The following is a 21980-nucleotide window of genomic DNA, read 5'->3' as shown; positions in this document are numbered from 1 at the left end:
GTCTGGGACTGGCTGCTCCCAGGGCCCGCTGCCTGCCACCACATGGCCCGCCGCCACCATTTGGGACTTACAGCATTTCTGCTGCCTACTGCCGCGGGGATCTTGCAGCATTTTTAAAAAAAGAACAACAATTGGATTATGTGATCTTTTGGTGTCCAATTTCTTGAGTTTTTTTGTATATTTTGGAGATCAGACCTCTGTCTGATTTGGGGTTAGTGAAGATCTTTTCCCATTCTGTGGGCTGTTGTTTTGTGTTGTTGACCATGTCCTTTGCTTTACAGAAGCTTTTCAGTTTCAGGAGGTCCCATTTATTAATTGTTTCTCTCAGTGTCTGTGCTGCTGGGGTTCTATATAGAAAGTGGTTCCCTATACCACTGCGTTCAATTGTACTTCCCACTTTCTCTTCTATAAGGTTCAGTGTGGCTGGCTTTATGTTGAGGTCTTTGATCCATTTGGACTTGAGTTTTGTGCATGGTGAAAAGTATGGGTCTATGTTTATTTTTCTATATGTTGATATCCAGTTATGCCAGCTATTGGTTAGTTTTTTAATCTATTGATTATGCCCTTTGGTATATAGAAATTCAATTTTTTTGTCTTGCTATTTACACTTTATTTAAGACATGTAAAAAGAACAGTACAATAAGGATCCTTGTATATACCATCTAGTGTGTAAATACTAAGTTGCTCTATTGTTTACAAGTGTTTTTTATATCTTAAAGATAACCCAGGTTGTTGGTGCATATTTGAAATCCCAGCACTCTGGAGGCTAAGGCTAGAAGATGGGGAGTTCAGAGTCAGCCCTTGTCAGTTCCTGTCTGAAAACAATCAAAAGATAACCAGTAGTGAATGAATGTGGTGTTTCTGTAGTTACTTTTTATCTTTCTTTGTTTTTGTTTATTGAGACATGATTTCTCTGTGTTAGTTCTGGCTGTCCCAAAATTGCTCCGTAGATCAGACTGGCCTTCAACTGACAGGCTTGCCTTTGCCTTTGTCTTCCTAGTGCTGGGATTAAAGGTGTGTGTGGTCGCTACCACCACCACCGTTACTTTTAATCTGTTTTAGTCTGATAGTGTGTTGGAAGTTTATCCTGACTAAAAGAGTCTTGTGAAGGAGTGCTAAAGTGAGAAATGTTCTTAAGTTTTGTTTCAAGTTCAGGCTGTAGTCAGCGAGCATCACCAGAGGTCCTTATACATAGTAAGAACATAGATATGTTTGTTATTTGCTCTCCAATACTTTTGACTGAAGGTATTTCATACCATTACTATAGCGTTTTGAAATGAAATCAACTCCATGTATCTTTGGGCTAGGATTGTTCTGTTTTGCCAATAAAGAAATGGATACGACAGAGTAAATATTTTCTTAAAGATGGTGAAACTGAGGGAAAACATGGTATGGAAGTATTTAGTTTTAACTGCATAAAGCATATTTAACTGCCTTGGCTATTTTAGATTTGTGGAAAGAGCAAATGGAAGACTATGTAGTGGAACCGGGAGTATGGCTCATTTTCTAGTATATATAAAGTCCATGGTTTGATACCCAGCACTAACTATACCCTTTGTACTTGGGAGATGGAAGCAGGACGATCAGAAACTGAAGGTCATTCTCTTGTACATAGTGAGTTCAACGTTAGGAAAGAAAATAAAGAAGAGCTGTAATTCCCCCTTGAGGAAATTTGTTTTTGTAAAATCTGTCCAAAAAGTAGTGCTTTTCATAAGGTCTGATTATGGGCAAAGCTGTTGAAACAGATAGGATTGTGGTGATGGACCTGACTTCCCTTCTGTTGTGGCTGAACATGATCTTCTTCTCTTGTGAGCCCTATGCGAGCTGCAACAGAGGCAGTCACTGCTACTATTGGTCCCTGAATTCAGTACTGTGTCAAGTGGCCAGAGCAGGAAATGATCCCATGGTGCCAGGCCTGTGTAAGGAAGGACTTGTTGCTATACAGGTTGTGACTGTCACTTTAAACATACAGAAACTTGCTTACTGAAGGAGGAGCTGCTTCTTAAGGATCAGGTGTGAATCTGAAGGATGACCTCATCCTTCTTACCAGACCTGCCCTAGACGCTGAGTAGATGCTTTTCTTATTACACGTCCTACAGCTGGGAGAAACAGCATATGATTGAGACTTCAAGCGCTTCGTGAGTAGGGGGCAAAAAGCACTTGGGGGACTCTTCTAAAATGTGTGGGTGTGAATGGCAAGCTGAAAGTGACAGACATTTAGACTTTTCTTTAAGTTAAGGATTGTAAAAAGGTGTATGAGAGAGACTGATAAAAGCTTTGGGTGCTCTAACTTTTTTCTAGTGGCCTTGTTTACTTTACCTTTTTTATTTTCTTCTTCTTCTTTTTTTTTTTTTTTGAGACAGGGTCTCACTATGTAGCCTTGGATAGCCCAGAACTTGATGATATGTAGACTAGGCTATTCTCAAACTCAGAGATCTACCTTCCTCTGTGCTAGGATTAAAGATGTGCACCTCCATGCTGAGCTTTAGTGACTTTTAAAAAATTATTATTTGTGGTTGTGTGTGTGTGTGTGTGCAGTTCATGTCATCGTGTGTTAGGGAGATCAGAGAACAACTTTGTAGAGCCAGTTCTCTCTTGTATGTGTTTCTGGAATCTAGCTCAGGCCATCCAGCTTGTGTTGTAAGCCTTTTACCTGGCACTGAGCAATCCCACTTGCTTCTTTTGGAAGTAACTTTTTTCTTGGTGTTAGAAATGAGCCAATCACATATATGCACACACACACATACACAATTTAAGATTTCAAAAATAGGGGCTGGAGAGATGGCTCAGTGGTTAAGAGCATTGCCTGCTCTTCCAAAGGTCCTGAGTTTAATTCCCAGCAACCACATGGTGGCTCACAACCATCTGTAAAGAGGTCTGGCGCCCTCTTCTGGCCTTCAGGCATACAGACAGAATATTGTATACATAATAAATAAACAAACAAATAAATAAATAAAAAAAAGATTTCAAAAATATTAGTAAAAATGTGTAAGTATTATAAAGTTGCAAGGGAGTTGTTATATCGAATAAAAATTGAATATTACAGGGAGAAATTATAGTTTATTTTTAATTAATTATTGTGTGTGTCTGTTCTATATGTGTGTGGGGGTGCTATATGCCATGTGCATGTGTATGGTAGAAGGCAATTTGTGGAGTTAATGTTCTTCGTCTATATGTGGGCTCTAGAGATTGAATTAGGCCATTAAGTTGTTTAGCAAGTGTTTTCACCAGTTGAACCATCTCACTGGCCCAAGTCTTTTGTTTACGTTCAGAATTTCAGGTAGGCCAGATAGCATAAATTTGTAATCCCAGTTACTCTGGAGGCTGAGGCAGGAGAACTGAAAGTTCAAGACCTGATTGGTCTACATAGTTACCTTCAAGACTGGCCTTGTGGTGTAGTAACACCTCATATCAAAATTAAAGTCAAGGACTGGAGAGTTGGTTCAGTGCTTAAGAGAACTTAACTGCTCTTGCAAAAGGCCCAAGCAGCACTCTGTCTGGCTGCTCCTAACCACCTATAACTCCAACTCCAGGGGAATCTGACTATTGGCCCCTGAGAGCACCAGCACTCACTCATGTGCACATTCCTGTGTGCACACACATGCTTACATACATGATGCAAAATAATGAAAATAAATAAATGAATAAATAAAAAATAAAAAATGCAATCTCAGTGGTAAAGTGCTTGTTTAGTATATGTGAGGTCTTAAATTCAATCCCCAGAACTGCTACCCCCCAAAAAATGAGATCTCAAATGCACAAGAACAGGGTGAAGAAGAGTTGACTGGGCAACAGTTCATGTGAAAAATGCCTGGGAAGTTGGAAGTTTGGTGAGTCATGAATACATTGACCTAGTCATGGTTGGTCAGAAGCTGCTCATGCACTGTGGCTACTAAAAACACCTTCAGTTGTATTTCCAGCAATTTATTCAGCTGACACAAGTATTAGTTCCTATGTATTTTTGTGCTAGGTTAGAAACATTTGAGTGCTGGCATAAAAGAATACTGACAAAGTTAAGAGCTTTCCAAGGAAGGCAGACAGATTCATAGACAGTTTGAAAACCATTTATATAGGGAACTTAGGATTTGTGATAGAGGTGGTGGCGAAAAATTTAAAACTACAAAAAGAGTATAACAACATCTCTACACCCACAATTACCCATTAATCCCCTGAGTGTTTGCTGGAATTGGCACCAGAGCTCTGTACATCCTAGACAAGCTCTCATAACTGAGTCCCACCCCTCTTCTATAGTTTCTTTTCTTTTTTTTAAATATTTATTTATTTATTATGTATACAATGTTCTGTCTGTATGTCTTCAGGCCAGAAGAGGGCACCAGACCTCATTCCAGATGGTTGTGAGCCACCATGTGGTTGCTGGGAATTGAACTCAGGACCTTTGGAAGAGCAGGCAATGCTCTTAACCACTGAGCCATCTCTCCAGCCCTCTTCTATAGTTTCTTAACTTTGTCTTTCAAACCTTTTAATACTTGATAGATAGTATTTTGAATTTCTTGTTCTATAGACATAGAGTATGACTTCACAAGAAACACATTTAAGCATTTTGAAGTTTTTTTTTTTTTTTTTTTTTTTCCCTCAAGACAGGGTTTCTCTGTAGCTTTGGAGCCTGTCCTGAAACTAGCTCTGCCTCAAACTCATAAAGATCCGCCTGCCTCTGCCTCCTGAGTGCTGGGATTAAAGTCGTGTGCCACCACTGCCCGACCGCATTTTGAAGTTTTTAAAAGCTGGGCATGGTCATATAGGCCTTTAATATCAGCACTTGGGCAGTAGAGGCTAGGAGATCTCTGTGAGTTTGAGGTCAGTATGACCAACGTATTTAATGGACACATTATAATTGTACATATTTCAGTACACATGTAGGGTAATTGGCCTGTCTGTCATCTCAAATACATATCTTTGTTTTGTGTCTTTTTCTTCTGAGTGCTGGGGTTAAAGGTGAACCCTACCATGTGTGGCACTGTTTTGTTTTGTGGATAAGGTCTCATTATGTAATCCATGTTGGCTTCAAATTTAGAATCTCCTTGTGTCTGCCTCTTAACTATTGTAGGTATAAGATAACATCATTGCATCAGCTATATTATTTATTTGTTTATTTATTTATTTTTTATTTATTTACATTTTTCAAGACAGGGTTTCTTTAGCTTTGGAGCCTGTCTTGGAATGTGCTCTGTGGACCAGTCGTAGACCTGTAAATTGTCTTCTGACTTCCATGTGTACATATAGGCACAGCATAAATATAATAAAAATTTGAAAATTAAATCAGTGTTTGTATTTTCAGAGCAAGGTTTTTCAGGGTATTGTAAAGAACTAGAATATCTTTTATACACAATTTTTAAAGATTGCATTTATTTGATCTGTAAGCATTATAGTGTTTAACCTCAAGTAATCCCAGATACGGGGCTGGAGAGATGGCTCAGAGGTTAAGAGCACTGGCTGCTCTTCCAGAGGTCCTGAGTTCAATTCCCAGCAACCACATGGTGGCTCACAACCATCTGTACTGAGATCTGGCACCCTCCTCTGGTGTGCGGGCATACATCGAGGCAGAATGTTGTATACATAATAAATAAAAAAAAAAAGTAATCCCAGATACATTTTTTTTTTCTGATTTAAAGAATGTAGAAGCCGGGCAGTGGTGGCGCACGCCTTTAATCCCAGCACTTGGGAGGCAGAGGCAGGCGGATCTCTGTGAGTTCGAGACCAGCCTGGTCTACAAGAGCTAGTTCCAGGACAGGCTCCAAAACCACAGAGAAACCCTGTCTCGAAAAAAACCAAAAAAAAAAAGAATGTAGAAGCCAGTGAGATGACTCAAGAGGAAAAGGTGCTTGATGTCAAACCTCACAACCTGAATTCCATTCCTGGTATCTACATAGCAGAAGGAGAGATTGACTCCTTCAGGTTATGTTTTGACCTCTGTTCACCTTCATATACGAGTGTGTATATACACACATGCAGGCATGAGCGCACACACACACATACACACGCATGCACATGTACACTCGTAATTTAAGAAAAAGAATGCATACATTTTAATTTCCTCTCTTCCCTCTCCCCCACTTCTCTCTTTCCCCCTCCCTTATATGTCCCTCCTTTCTTGGTCTTGACCTTGCTAAGTAGTCTCCCTGCCTCATCCTCAGCCTCAGCCTCCAAAATGATAGGATCATGCTACGTCCAGCTCTAAGGTTCTTCACCTCCCTATTTTCTGCCAGCCTGGGTATGATTTATCAGATGTTTTCATTTGACTCCTAAGTGAGTACTCACTAGAAATATGCCTAATAAATAAGAGCGGGAAGATGTACAAACATGAAGTAGAATATTTGTAATTGTCTCGCAAGCATCGCTCAGCCCACCTTGTTCATCTCTTCAGGCTTCCACCTCAACCCAAGACTAGTATGATTTTTTTGCTGCTATACATTTTTTTTTTATCAGAGAGGATTATTTTCCTCCAGCTGCCATGGACTATGTGTAGTAAATGCTATTGATACTGACGTCTTGGCTAGGAAAATTGTCATTGTATTCTCATCTGATTTACATGACAATAGCAAAAAAAAATAAGAAGGCACAGTTTGATTTTCCTACAGATTCTTTTAAAACAATTATTCAAAATTGGCACATACAAACAATTTGTTTGCCAAGTATTTGAAACCATCCAGTCTTACCAGGTGGCATCTGCTATTGTTTATGGAGACCTAACTTAGTTCACAGATGTGAAACAAAGAGTGTCTTGTTTTGCAAAAAGGGAAACTGTTAAAAAAATGCAGCTTTATTGAGATATAATTCCCATGCTATATAATTCAAGCATTTAAAGTATACAGTTTAGGGATTTTAATATATTCAGAGTAGCTACTATTACAATCATATTTAGAACATTTTCATCACTGTACATATCAGCAGTCATTTTGTATACTGCACATTCTCTCACTGCTGTGACAACCAGGAACCTTTCTGTCTATACATCTGTCTGCTCTGGACATTTCTATCTATGGCTTCTTTAGTAGTGTTTTTAAGGTTCATTTTGTAGCTTTTCTATAGAGGCTGAATAATATTTACTTTATGAATATATTGTTCTTTTGTTTGATTGTTTTTATCTATCTATCTAGCTAGCTATTTTCTGAGAGAGGGTTTCTCTGTGTAACAATAACAGTCTTGGCTGTCCTGGCACTGACTCTGTAGACCAGGCTGGCCTTGAACTCACAGATATCCACCTGTCTGCCTCTTGAGTGTTGGAATTAAAGGTGTTTGCTACCACCGCATAGACCAGAAGCAGGCATCAGATCCCCTGGAAACAGAATTTCAAATGGTTGTGAGTTGCCACATGGGTGCAGGGAACTGAACCCAGGTTCTCAGGAAGAACAGTTAGTGTTTTTAAACACTGAGCCGTCTTTCCTACCTGTGATGTTTAATCTTTATTATCAACTTGTCTGTACCCAGAAGTGTGTCTAAGAAATGTTTCAGAAAGGCTTAAAAGGCATTACCACTCTGAATGTGGATAGCACCATGGTTTGGGGGCCTGAATTGAGATGAGAGAGGAAGCCAAGGGCCAGGATCACCCTTTCTCAGCTTCCTGACCACCATGCAGTATGACCTTTCCTGCTGGGAGCCGAAAGAAACGTTTTTCCTCAAGTTGCGCTGTCAGGTATTTTGTCGTAGAGAAAAGAACAAGTATATTGTTTGTACATCTTCCTTTGTATTTAGCACTAATCAGTAGTCGTCTGTGTTTTGTCTTGATGTGGCACTTCTATGCCTTGGCACTAGGTATTAGAAGGCCTGGTTGGAATGTTAAGTGAGTAAGAGAAGTAATGATACCTTTTTTTCTTTTAAACTTGGCACTTGCCTTGCTGCCGAAGGACTGTTTTAGTTTGAGCACATTGTTAAAATGTAAGAGCTTAGTTAGTTTTGGGCAGTGTCCATGCTATTTAATTTTACCAATCAACTTTAATTAAATCTTGTTTTAGTGAACTCATGTATTTTCTCTCTAGGTATAGAAATATAGCCAACTTTCTTATTTGGCAAGAATTCTGCTGATGATTTTTTTCATCAGTATGCTTGTAAAACAACTCTTTTAAATAAAGCTGTTTTATAAGCAGAGTAATACCCAGAAGCGTGTGTGTTGGTCGTCTGGGCCTTTGTGTCCTGCCTGCAAATGCAAGTTCTGTTTGACTGATCACATGTTTCAGGGTGGAACCCAACTGCAGTTCCCTAAGAGAGGTGTGGAGATCTTGCCATCTTTGGGGTGGAAGAACCTTTAGATTTCAAGCCTTATTTTTTTATTTTTTATTTTTTATTTTTTTGGTTTTTCGAGACAGGGTTTCTCTGTAGCTTTGGAGCCTGTCCTGGAACTAGCTCTTGTAGACCAGGCTAGCATCGAACTCACAGAGATCCGCCTAAGGTGTGCACCACCACTGCCGGGCTTCAAGCCTTATTTTATATTGACCAAAAGTCCCGACCATAAGTCCCAACAGCTTAGTTTACATAATTTCTATTCACATACTCTCCTAATTTTTTTGTTTAGGACTGAAGAGTTTGCCTGTTAATGGTTTAAGTGCAGACAGTCTTGGGATTTTTTTTTTTTGGTTTTTCGAGACAGGGTTTCTCTGTGGCTTTGGAGCCTGTCCTGGAACTAGCTCTGTAGACTAGGCTGGTCTCGAACTCACAGAGATCCACTGAATGCTGGGATTAAAGGCGTGTGCCACCATCGCCCGGCTGGGATTTCTTTTTTTTTTTTTTTTAAATAATTTATTTAACTTTATTTTATGTGCATTGGTATGAAGTATCATTATCCCCCTGGACCTGGAGTTACAGACAGTTGTGAGCTGCCATGTGGGTGCTGGGAATTGAACCCAGGTCCTCTGGACCAGTGCTCTTAACCCACTGAGCCATCTCTCCAGTCCCCCGGCTGGGATTTCTTTTTTTTTTTTTTTTGACTTTTCGAGACAGGGTTTCTCTGTAGCTTTTTTGGTTCCTGTCCTGGAACTAGCTCTTGTAGACCAGGCTGGCCTCGAACTCACAGAGAGCCGCCTGCCTCTGCCTCCCGAGTGCTGGGATTAAAGGCGTGCGCCACCACCGCCCGGCCCTGGGATTTCTTAATTAGGGGTTCAGACAACGTTGTTTTGGTGATTCTCTAGAGCACTGTGAAGGTGTCTTCTCACGGTTGCTGGTCGCTATACAAAAGGCTCTTTCAGGGAGGGCCCTTGAGAAATAGCTGCTACCCTGCAAACCTTATTTTGTATGCCCTTTGCCATCAGGAATGCCTTTGGGGGAAGCAGCCTCATGGAACTGTTCTAAGTCTCCAGTGAAGCTTGTCATAGGTCTTTCCAGTTAGTTTTTATTTGTTCTTCAGTTCTTTTGTATCATTTAGCTTCATAATGAATTGTTAGTATGCAGATCCTGGTAACTGGCAAAAAAAGAAAAAAATTGTTTTATCCCTGATTCCCTGTTCTGTGCCTTTGTAGTTTAGATGAACACAGTTTCCCCTTGTTGTTAGTTGAACTTGTCTCCTCCCCTTGTACCCTTGTCTCTGTTCCGTTCCTGTATCACTTGCCCCACAAATGCCCTTGTGACTGCTGGAAGTTTTTTTGCTGAACTCGAATGGCCTGCCTGGTAAGCATTGTAGTTGTGTTAAAAATATGTAGAGGGAGGGTACAAGGACTAGGTAGTGTATATGAAGTTTTTTATTTTTATTTTTTATCCCCCCCCCCACAGTGACAGTTTACTTTGAAATTGAGATTTGGACTCAATTTTTAGGAGGCTTCTTAAGTTGTCTCTTCTCTTCCTCCAGTTATTAAATTTTGGAAATTTTATTTTCCTTCTCTAACATATGTATAAATATATATTTGAACTTATTAGAATTAAAGGGAAGAGATACAAGTTTAAAGGAAAGAGTTGTACAGTTAGTGTTTTTAAATTTCCTTCATACAAGTTATTTGTGAGAAGGTTATGGTTCTTTATATTTATTTTTCAAACTCAGCATATGGATTAAAGAAGTAACAAAGGTCCTGTTTTGTTGCTAATCTGTATCGTTGTATTGTTTTCCAGAAGCAGAGTGATTTCTTTTTTTCCTATTCCCAGAATGTTGTTGGAAAAATTCATTTGGATTTTGAGGTTGTTGCCATTCTGGTTTTCTAAACATTTCAGAGTGGCAGCTGATTTGCTTCTGAAAAGCATCTTAGGTTAGATTTGGTCATTAGACCTTCTTCCTTTCAGGTATGAAGTACTTGATCCTATAAAAATAAAATATTTTAGCCGGGCATTGGTGGTGCACATCCTTAATCCCAGCACTCTGGAGGCAGAAGCATGTGGATCTCTGTGAGTTCAAGGCCAGACTGGTCTACAGAGCTAGTGCCAGGACAGCCAGTGCTATTACCCAGAGAAACCCTGTCTCGAAAAACAAATAAACAAAAAAAGTTTTATATTTCATACTCAGATCATGATGAGCTCATTCCAATACCATTTGAACAATGAGCAATGTTTCATAATGTATGTATTTCCTTAGATTGTGTATATTGACCTCATCTAAGAAATGGTGGTGCTTGTGTGTTGTGAGTGTGTGTGGGTGAGTGAGAGAGAGAGTGTGTGTGCATGCATTTGTGAATACCTTTGGGTTCTTTAGACGTGCTATTGGCAATAGGAGGTCAAACTTGTTGAGATTTTATTGCTGTTTAGTTGAGCCTGCTTTTCAAGTAGAGGTTGTACTTATACAGTAATGACTTTTTGAGCTCTTAGTCTATGTTAAATTCTACAAATATATTTCTAATTTCTATGACAACCCTGACAGGTAGATAGTATTTTTCCTTATGCATTGGTAGAACTTCTCCCTGTCTTCTTCCCCTTGCAGTATAAGGAAAATGACCCCTACTTTTTAAGAATTAAGGAATGCTATGTATCCAGTAATAGCTGCCGTTGTCACAGTTTTACAGCTGAAAGAGCTGGTACTGAAGTTGCTCACTCCCTTTGAGTGATGACTCAAAAGCTGGAGTTATAGCATTTGAGAATCTGAAGACTTTTAGGATAATTTCAGTGCCTCCTGTTTTTGACTGCTACCCCTGAAGAGGGTTTTGTTCTATCTTCTTTCTGATGCTTTGCTCTGGTATCCTCTATCACCTTCCTGCCCAGTCATGCGCTTGCTTTCTCACACTGTACCATTCTGTACCAGTGTTCTCATAACAGAAATGAGTCAAGCTGGTCCTGTCATTGGCTTCCCCTCCTAGTTTCCTCTTGTTGATAGGGTCATTGTATTTTCATTATTGTGCGAAATAACCTGGGTACTGATGTGTTAATAATGATTGTAAAATAAGTCATAGTTGTAATCAAGTATCTAAATTATAAATTATATTCCTCAGTGATTTTTAAGAATTGAGAGAGAAAGCATCTTTGGTTCTTAATGATTTAAATTCCTCAGTGATTTTTAAGAATTGAGAGAGAAAGCATCTTTGGTTCTTAATGATTTAATCAGAGGTTTATAGGGTAAATTTATGGAATTTATGTTTTCTTTTTTCCTCTTTCCAGGGGCCAAATAAATTGCTCTGAAATTCTCTTTTCAACCTGTTACTAGTTTGCTACTATTGACAGTGTGGTAGGAAAGAGCATTGTGTTTGTCCTACTCACCAGAGAGTATCTTTCTTCTATAGACTTTTTGAAAAAATAAGATAACATTTAAGTCTGATTTTATTTAGGCTGGAGTCTCAGGGAAGAGCTAAAGAGCTGGTTGGTTATATCTATAACTGTGTTATCTCTAACCTGGAAAAAGTTTGGTTTGTTTTACAAGACTTTGGTCTTCATTAATTCTTATTTGACAAGTATTGAGCTTTCTGTATTCTAATAAAACACTGATTACGGATTAAGTACTATTTAATGAAGTTCCTGGGAGGGAGGAGAAGTCCCATTTGTGGAACCTGTATTTTAAAAAGACAATCTTGTAGGAAGTGATTAAAACATTATTTTTCTTTTATTTTTAGAAAGGGCCTTGCCGGGCGGTGGTGGTGCACGCCTTTAATCCCAGCACTTGGGAGGCAGAGGCAGGCGGATCTCTGTGAGTTCGAGGCCAGCCTGGTCTACAAGAGCTAGTTCCAGGACAGGCTCCAAAGCTACAGAGAAACCCTGTCTCGAAAAACCAAAAAAAAAAAAAAAAAAAAAAAAAAAGAAAGAAAGAAAGAAAAGAAAGGGCCTCTATTATGTAGCTCTGGCTGCCCTGGAATTCTATGTAGACCAAGACTGGCCTTAGGCTCCCAGAAATCTACCTCCCTCTGCATTCTGAGTGCTGGGATTAAAGTCATGTGTTACCATTCTTGGGAAATTTCTTTTATTAGTGTATGTTAATCACATATAATGGATTTCTTTATGACACTTTGATAATGTCTGTGTAATGTATTTTGATCATACTCACCCTGCCCTACTCTTTCTTGTCCCCTTCCCGTTTCCACTGATCTCCTTCTCTTTCCCAATTGGCCCCCAAGAAAGTGACTTTATATAAGTGATTCCTCATAAGATGTGACTATCATTAGTCCCTGTCAGAATGAGTTGCTGCCTCCAAGTGAATGCTGATATTAGGACTAGGAAGATGGGGTGGGAAGAGAACAGTCTTTAGTAAAATGCTGGGCATATCTACAGAATAATTTAAATTTTTTTTTTTCGTTTATGAGGAAGGATCTTGCTTTCTGTGCAGCCACACTGACGTCCGAAGGGGTTGTACCAGCTTGCATTCCCACCAGCAATGCAGGAGTGTTCCCTTTTCCCCACAATCTTTCCAGCATAAGTTGTCATGAGTGTTTTTGATCTTGGCCATTCTTTCAGGTGTAAGATGGAATCTCAGAGTTGTTTTGATTTGTATTTCTCTGATGACTAAGGATGTTGAACATTTCCTTAAGTGTCTTTCAGCCATTTTAGATTCCTCTGTTAAGAGTTCTCTGTTTAGGTCTGTACTCCATTTTTTTTTATTGGATTATGTGGTTTTTTGGTGTCCAATTTCTTGAGTTTATTTTGTATATTTTGGAGATCAGACCTCTGTCTGATGTGGGGTTAGTGAAGATCTTTTCCCATTCTGTGGGCTGTTGTTTTGTGTTGTTGACCATGTCCTTTGCTTTACAGAAGCTTTTCAGTTTCAGGAGGTCCCATTTATTAATTGTTTCTCTCAGTGTCTATGTTGCTGGGGTTATATTTCAGGAGTGGTTCCCTGTGTCAATGCGTTCAAGTGTACTTTCCACTTTCTCTTCTATAAGGTTCAGTGTGGCTGGCTTTATGTTGAGGTATTTGATCCATTTGGACTTGAGTTTTGTGCATGGTGAAAAATAGGGGTCTATTTTCATTCTTCTACATGTTGATATCCAGTTATGCCAGCTATTGGTTAGTTTTTTAATCTATTGATTGTGGTGGATGATGGTTCTGATGTGTTCTTGGATTCGATTTGCTAGTATTTTATTTAGTATTTCTGCATCAATGTTCGTGAGTGAGATTGGTCTGTAATTCTCTTTTTTAGTATTGTGGTTTGGGTATCAGGGTAATTGTAGCCTCCCTCATAGAAAGAGTTTGACAATGTTCCCTCTGTTTTTATTGTGTGGAATAACTTGAGGAATATTGGTATTAGTTCTTCTTTGAAAGTCTTGTAGAATTCTGAGCTGAAACCATCTGGTCCTGGGCTTTTTTGGTTGGGAGAGTTTTGGTGACTGTTTCAATTTCTTCAGCAGTTATAGGTCTGTTTATTTGCTTATCTGGTCTTGATTTAATTTTGGTAAGTGATATTTATCCAGAAAGTTGTCCATTTCCTTTAAGTTTTCCAATTTTGTGGAGTACAGGTTTTCAAAATATAACCTGATGATCCTCTGTATTTCCTCCATGTTTGTTGTTATGTCTCCCTTTTCATTTCTGATTTTGTTAATTTGGATATTCTCTCTCTGTTTTTTGTTTACTTTGGATAAAGGTTTGTGTATTTTGTTGATTTTCTGGAAGAACCAGCTCTTTGTCTCTTTGATTCTTTGTATTGTTTTCTTTGTTTTTATTTTGTTGATTTTTAGCTCTCAATTTGATTATTTCCTGTCATCTAGTCCTCTTAGGTGAGTTTGCTTCTTTTTGTTCTAAAGTTTTCAAATGTTCTGTTAATTCACTAGTGTGGGATTTTTCTAGCTTCTTTATGTAGGCTTTTAGTGCTATGAACTTGCCTCTTAACACTGCTTTCATTGTGTTCCATAAATTTGGGTATGTTGTGTGATCACTTTCATTGAATTTTAGGACGTCTTTAATGTCCCTCTTTATTTCTTCCTTTACCTATTGATGATTCAGGCGACCATTGTTTAATTTCCATGTGTTTGTGGGTTTTCTGGAATTAGTATTACTGTTGACTTCTAGTTTTAGACCTTGGTGATCTGATAAGGTACATTGGGTTATTCCAATTTTTTTTGTATTTGTTGAGGTTTGTTTCGTGATTGAGGATGTGGTCAGTTTTTGAGAAGGTTCCATGAAGTGCTGAGAATAAGGTATATTCCTTTCTGTTTGGATGGAATATTCTATAGATGTCTGTTAAGTCCACTTGAGTCATAACATCTGTTAGTTCTTTTATTTCTCTGTTCATTTTTTGTCTGATTGACCTGTCCAGTGGTGAGAGGGGAGTGTTGAAGTCTTCCACTATTAGTGTGTGGGGTTTAATGTATGATTTAAGCTTTAGAAGTGTTTCTTTCACATATGAGGGTGCCCTTGTATTTGGGGGCATAGATGTTCAGTATTGAAATTTCCTCTTGATGGATTTTTCCTGTGACTAATATGAAATATCCTTCTTTGTCTCTTTTGACTGATATTAGCTTGAAGTCTATTTGGTAGATATTAGGATAGCTACACCCGCTTCTTTCTTTCTTTTCTTTTCTTTTCTTTTTTTTTTTTTTTTTTTTTTTTGGTTTTTTTGAGACAGGGTTTCTCTGTGGTTTTGGAGCCTGTCCTGGAATTAGCTCTTGTAGACCAGGCTGGTCTCGAACTCACAGAGATCCGCCTACCTCTGCCTCCCAAGTGCTGGGATTAAAGGAGTGTGCCACCACCGCCTGGCCGCTTCTTTCTTAGGTGCATTTGATTGTTATATTTTTTTTCAACCCTTTACTCTGAGACAATGTCTGTCTATGATGTTGAGGTGTGTTTCTTGTATGTAGAAGAAGGATGGATTCTGTTTTTGTATCCAGTCTATTATCCTGTGCCTTTTTATAGGTGAGTTGAGTCCATTTACATTAAGAGATATTAATGATCAGTGTTGCTATCTCTGTTAATTTAGTTTTTATCGTTGGTGATGTTAATTTGTGCATTTTTTTCTTCTTCGGGATTTGCTGTTATGAGATCATTAATTATCTGTGTTTTTGTTGATGTAGCCATCTTCCTTGGGTTGGAGTTTTCCTTCTAGTATTTTGTGTAGGGCTGGGTTTGTGGCTAGGTATTGGTGAAATCTAGATCTGTCATGGAATATCTTGTTTTGTCCTTCTTTGGCGATTGTCAGTTTTGCTGGGTATAGTAGTCTGGGCTGGCATTCGTGGTCTCTTAATGTCTGCATTATGCTTGACCATGACCTTCTGGCTTTCATTGTTTCCACTGATAAGTCTGGTATAATTCTGATAGGTCTGCCTTTATATGTTACTTGGCCTTTTTTTCTTTGCAGCTCTTAATATTCTTTCTTTACTCTGTATGTTTAGTGTTTTGATTATTATGTGGCGAGAGGACTTTTTTTGGATCCAGTCTATTTGGTATTCTGTGAGCTTCTTGTATCTTCACAGGCATATCTTTCTTTAGGTAGGGAAAGTTTTCTTCTATGATTTTGTTAAATTTTCTGTGCCTTTGAGTCGAACTTCTTCTATACCTATTATTCTAAGATTTGGCCTTTATATGGTGTCCCATATTTCATGGATATTTTGGGTTAAGATTTTGTTAGATTTAATGTTTTTTTTTTTAACTGATGAGTTTATTTCCTCTATTGTATCTTCAGCGCTTGAGATTCTCCCTTCCATTTTTTTTTTTGTATTCTGCTGTTCATGCTTGCATTTGTGGTTCCTGATCTTTTTCTCATGATTTCTTTTCCTATAATTTTTTCAGCTTGTGTTTATTGTTTCTCTCTCAGTTTTCAAGTCCTGAATAGTTTCTTTTATATGTTTGATTTTTTTTCTTGGTTTTCTTTTGGTGATTTGCTGATATCTTACAATATTTTGTTTGTTTTTTCCCTCCATTTCTTTAAGAGAATTTCTCATTTCATCTTTAAGAATTTCAAGCATTCTCTTGAGGTTATTTTTTAGATCATTTTCTTCTGGTTCATCCATATTTGGTTGTTCAGGCCTTGCTTTTGTAGAGTCTTTAGGTTTTACTGGTATTGTGTTGCTCTTTGGTGTAGCGTGTGATCTTACCTTTTCTACCCATCTTTTCCTCTAATAGGTGTGTTTGGGGCTGTCTGAGAATTCTGTTGAATAATCTTCTAGGTGCTAGTGAATCCAAAGCTTAGATGGTTGTTCCTCATGGTACAGTCAGTGTCACAGTTCTAGTAACCCTGTTGGTTATTCCTGTTCCTGGAGATAGCTCAGTGCCCTGTGCTTTTGTCTGCTCTCTTGGAGTTTGCTGTCTCAGGCCTACTTTGGCATAAGCTGCTGGCTTTGATCTGTTTCTGTAAATCCTGGTCTGGATCTCCTGCAGAAGTCCCTGGCTTGGAGTTGGACCTGTTCTGGTGGACATCGCTACTCTGGATCTGGTCACTGGCTCAATCCTGATCCACCAGTGTCCCTGGACTGGGTTTGCTCCTGGCTTCTGCTCCTGGTGGAGCTTGTTCTCTCTGTGTCCTAGGTAGCTGGTTCTGGTGGGTGGAGATCGCAGACTCTGAGTCAGGTAGTTGACTCAATCCTGCCAGTGTCCCAGGACTGGGTTGGCTTCCAGGACTGGATTTGCTCACAGCTTCCGCTCCTTGTGGAGCTTGTTTCCTCAGGCCCTCTCAGTGTCTCGCTCAGTTCCACTCCTGTGGAATTTGTTGCCCAAGGTGGAGTTCCTTGCTTCAGGGCAACTTTGGCATAGGTTATCAGCTTCGACCTGTAACTTTAAATCCTAGTCTGGATTCCTTCCTGCAGAAGTTCCTTAGTTGGAGTTGGACCTAGAAAGGTTTCTGGTTCAGGTCTACTGCCTCGGGGGACCCAGGGCCGGGTGCCCCAGGCTCGGGTGCGCCTGAACCTGCAGAGGACCTGCTTACTTCCTCGGAGGTCCCTGACTCACGCTCAGACCCGCAGGGGTTTCAGGTTCCTATTCCCATTCATGTCCCAGACCAATGCGGGAACCCACAGAGGACCTGGCTGAGGCCTACTCTCTCTGGGGTTTCAGACTTGCTCCTGGCCCCGCTGCAGAGATCTCCGGTTCCTGCCTATTCCTTTGGAGCACCCAGGTTCTTCCATGCCCAGACTAATATAGGTCCTGGCTCCGGCCTAGTTCCTGGAAGGTCCTAGACTCTCTCCCAGACTTCTCCCTTGAAGGTCCCGGATTCATGTCTGGACCCTCAGCAGTCTGTCTCGGGCTCACTCTGCTCACTCGCACAGCACAGAGGTTACTCCCCTGTACCTGTTCCAGTGGAGATCATTGGCTCTGTATCTGGTCACTGGCTCAATCGCTGGTTCAGTCCCACTCTGGTTCTGGTGGGTGGAGATCGCAGACTGTGAGTCCGGTGGTTGGCTCAATCCTGGTCTGCCAGTCCACACCTAGCTTTCACGGAGTCTTTTCTTTAGGAGTGTGTGTGTGTGTGTGTGTGTGTGTGTGTGTGTGTGTGTGTGTGTGTGAGAGAGAGAGAGAGAGAGAGAGAGAGAGAGAGAGAGAGAGAGAGAAGAGACACTCCTTTCCCAAACTCTTTTCTTTTGTTTTTTTGAGACAGGGTTTCTCTGTACTCTGACTTTCCTGGAACAAAGTCAGAGATCCTCCTGCCTCTGCTTCCTGAGTGCTGGGATTAAAGGTGTGTGCTATTTCTTTCTGCTTAGCTTTTAATGGACTAGGCTCTTAAGTGTTTTGTACATATTGTTCTGGGTTTTTTTTTTGTTGTTGTTTTTTGTTTGTTTTGTGTGTGTGTGTGTGTGGGGGGGATGAGAGGATCTCACATAGCCCAGGCTGAGCTTGAACTCGATATTATAGTTGAGAATGACCTTGAACTCATAATTGTCCTGTCGCAGGTGCTGATATTACAAGGCTCAAGCCACCTCACCTGCACTCTTTTTTTTCTTTCATGAGACAGGTTTTCTCTGTGTAGCACTGGTTTTGGAACTTGCTCTGCAGACCAGGCTGGCCTGGAGCTCACAGATTTGCTTGCCTCTGCCTTACAAGTGCTGTAATTAAAGACGTGCCACGGGATCTGGGGAATTGGCTCAGTAGTTAAGAGCACTGACTGCTTTTCCAGAGGTCCTAAGTTCAATTCCCAGCAACCATGTTCCTCACAACCATCCATAATGAGATCTGTTACCCTCTTCTGGCCTGCAGGCATACATGCAGGCAGAACACCGCTTACATAAACAAATAAACAAGTAAATAAATATAAAAAATATATGTGCCACCACTGCCTGGCTAAACCTGCACTTTTGAAAACGATCTTGAAAATTACATTTCATTTATTTATTGCATTTGTGTATATGTGTGGGTGTTCACATGTCTCAGTGCCCTAGTAGAGGTCTGAGGACAACTTGTGGGAGTCAGCATGTGGGTTCTGGGGTAGAACTCAGGTTGTTAGGCTTGGCAGCAAGAATTTTTTTTTTAAAGATGTATTTATTCATTATGTATACAGTGTTCTGCAAGCCAGAAGAGGGCACCAGATATTATTACAGATGGTTGTGAGCCACCATCTGGTTGCTTGGAATTGAACTCAGGACCTCTGGAACAGCAGACAGCTGAGCCATCTCTCCAGCCTGGTGGCAAGAATTTTAACTCACTGATTTGTCTTGCTTGCTGTTTTGGCTTGGCTAGCTGGTTGGCTGACTACTGAGTTCCTGGGATTTTTCTGTCTTTGCTGCATAATGCTGGGTTTCGTGAATATGAGGCCAAGCTGGGGCTTCAACTCAAATCTTCAAGCATGCAGAGCAAACATTATAACCCACTGAGCTGTAAACCTAGCCCCATTACCTGTACTTTTAACTACTCTCGTCTTTGTACTATCTTCATAGAGGCTGGGAAATTTTCTGTGGACCTCTGAATGGGAAATATAGGAAAGAGCCAAGTGGCCTACCTCTCTCTTCCTATAACAAAGGGAGACATGTTTTCTTGTTCGTGTATTTTCTTTTCAGCTGGCTTCAGACAAATTGTTTATAAGTGACAGTAAGTTGCTTGTCATAGAAAAACATGATTTTCTGTCTTTTAACAGTGTATAATTCTTTCTTTTATACATGTTGTACTAATTTGATGCCAAAGTTCAACCCGTGGGATATTGTACAGTTGGGGAACTGTTCACTCAAGAGTTTCAGATAACCACCCTATAGATCAACAAATAACTGACCTTTTAGAACTGGGTTGTAGATACTTATGTATATTTTCAAGCTAGGGTTAAAAGGAAATAAATATTGATTCTATTAATAATAATTTTTACTTTAAAAAGTCACCTGTCACCAGGTGGTGGCAGCGCATGCCTTTCGGAGGCAGAGGTAGGTGGATCTCTGAGTTTGAGGCCAGCCTGGTCTACAAGAACTAGTTCCAGCACAGCTAGGGCTGTTACACATGGAAACCCTGTGTCAAAAAACAAAACAAACAAACAAAAAAAAACAAAGAAATAAACAAAAAAAGTCACCTCTCTCTTATTTCAGATATGGATTTTAGGGACTTGATTTTGGAATTGATTATTATAGTGTAGTTAATGTTTTCTTTTCCAACTAAACTTTCAATGATTTCATACCTATTACCCAACTCTATAGACTAAAATTCTGTTTTCTATAATTTTTTATTCTATAGAATAATAAATTCCACATACTGCAATCTGTGTTCAGAAGTAACTAATATGAAAGAGTGGTGTGGGAGTGTAGGGTGTCTCTGTGTCCATTACGGCCAGCAGAGTAAATATCTGTGAGAGACAAGAAGGCAGTTTGGTTTAACATGGCCAAGTAAACCAGTGCTGCATCAAACTTCAGGAGTCTGACCTTGAGTAGCTCATTTTAGGCATATTTAAACACAACATAATTTTGTGAAAACTTACCTGGTGATAATCAGTCACATGTTCACAATAAAGCTTAAGACATGACTACACCAAAGCTCTTTGTAAAGTTCATGTGACATGTTCCATAAAGTTTGTTCTATAGATTGACTACATGTGACACCTTCCATAAGGATAGATTGTAAAGATTGACAAGCTCTCAATAAGTCTGGTGGAGGATTTGGTGTCGTTTCATCCACAAAGAACACTGAATTCACGAGGCTATTAACCATGTCAGCTCTCAGCCTTCTGAAATTAGCAGATTATGCATACATTCATTTGAAAGAACAAACAACCTTGTCTGTTTAACATTTCTGGTTCCCCTCATGTTTATCTGTGAGCACAAGAACCTCTGTCGCCTACCAGGGTAGAATGTGGATGTCATGATATAAGTTTCAGTGTGTATTGAGCACAAAGGAGGATGACGTTAGGAGACTAGAAAGAGAGTACTAGTCTTTGTCTCCTCTTTTTGTCATCCTCTCTCCTTGGATACATGTATCTACATAGATTATATAGACAATCTACATATGCTATATAACATGTACATGTTAAATGCTATTTTCCAGTATGTCATTTGCAAGTATTTTCTTCTAATCTTTGGCTTTTTGCTTTTAGATATCGCAATTAATTAATATATGTATAATTATTAATTATATAATAATTAATTCACTGAATTAATTATTTGTTCATTTTCAGATTTACTAGTATTTTCATACTATTTCATTCACTGTCAATAATTTAGTGAAATAGATACTGTGTCTATTTTACAGACTCAGAAAATGAAGCTCAGGATCCTGTCCCAGATAATCTGCTTGGAATTAAGCATATGAGCAAAAGTGTAGAAATAGAACATTGTCTTCTGTCCTCTTTGTATAGTTCACTGCGTTGGTTCCTTCTATACTATACTTACATATTTTTTCTACTATACTTATATATTTTTTCTACTATACTTACATTTTTTTTTCTGGTGCTTAGAATTCAAGGCAGGATCTTGCACACGAGCCGTCCTCAGTTGCTTTTCTATTTATTTTTTGAGCTAGGGATATTCTTGTATTTCCTGCCCCAGGTCTGGGGTCATAAGCACATCTGGCTTTTGTCTGGGTGCCGGGAACCAAACTCAAGCCCTCATGCTTTTGTTGCAAGCACTTTACCTACTCAGCCATACCCTAGATCTTCTTACCTATATTTGTTGTAACTGTCTTTTTCTTTTTTCTCTAACTTTGAGATTGCCAGCCCCTCTTTTAACTTAAATATAAAGTTTACAGAGAAGTTACAAGAAATAGTAAGATAAAATCTCCATTTTTTTGTTTAAATACAATTTCTTTCGACTAATTATACATGCACACGTCACACTCATACACAACACTCAGACAGCACAGACACAGAGACATTACATCACACAGACACATTCACACAGTACAGACTTACCTGGGACTCGAACCGGTGACCTTGGGCTCTCTGCAGGCTGCGCTCCATTCCATTCAGCCAGCACTCTGACCATTTTAAATACAATTTTATATGTAGTTAAGGATGGCCTTTATGATTTCTCTGCCTCTACTTTCCAAGTGCTAGGGATTGATCCCAGGGTCTTATGCATGCTAGGTAGATACTGCCATCTGAAGTGTTTCCTTAGCTTGGCATTCTCATACTCTTCAGGGAGCGTCACCTATTGTTAACATTGTACTATATTTGTTTTATGTGTCTATTCCTTGTGTGTGTGTGTACATATTATTTCCTACTTTCTGTACCATTTGAGAGTAAGTGGCAGACATTGTTATTTTATATTATAGTTCAATATTGCTTAAAGGGTAATCTTTTCTCT

General features: G+C 39.4%; 1 protein-coding gene across 11 annotated transcripts in view; it reads left to right on the top strand.

Moving 5' to 3' along the window:
• Usp54 (ubiquitin specific peptidase 54) overlaps nucleotides 1-21980 on the top strand; it is a 104706-nt gene that overhangs the window by 9445 nt on the left and 73281 nt on the right. For 9 of the 11 annotated variants that reach the window (XM_041638829.1, XM_041638825.1, XM_041638828.1 and 6 more), the window contains exon 1: nucleotides 9478-9615. The exons of the other annotated variants lie outside the window; for them this stretch is intronic. The gene's annotated coding sequence lies outside the window, so the exon portion shown is untranslated. Of the gene's footprint in view, nucleotides 1-9477; nucleotides 9616-21980 lie in introns of those variants that run through there. 11 annotated transcript variants of the gene reach the window in all.

The sequence above is a fragment of the Microtus oregoni genome, unplaced genomic scaffold (genome assembly GCF_018167655.1).
Source record: "Microtus oregoni isolate MIOR12 unplaced genomic scaffold, Mior012 000056F_ref0000123, whole genome shotgun sequence".
NCBI classification, from domain to species: Eukaryota; Metazoa; Chordata; class Mammalia; order Rodentia; family Cricetidae; genus Microtus; species Microtus oregoni.
This window is presented reverse-complemented; position numbering and strand designations above follow the sequence as displayed.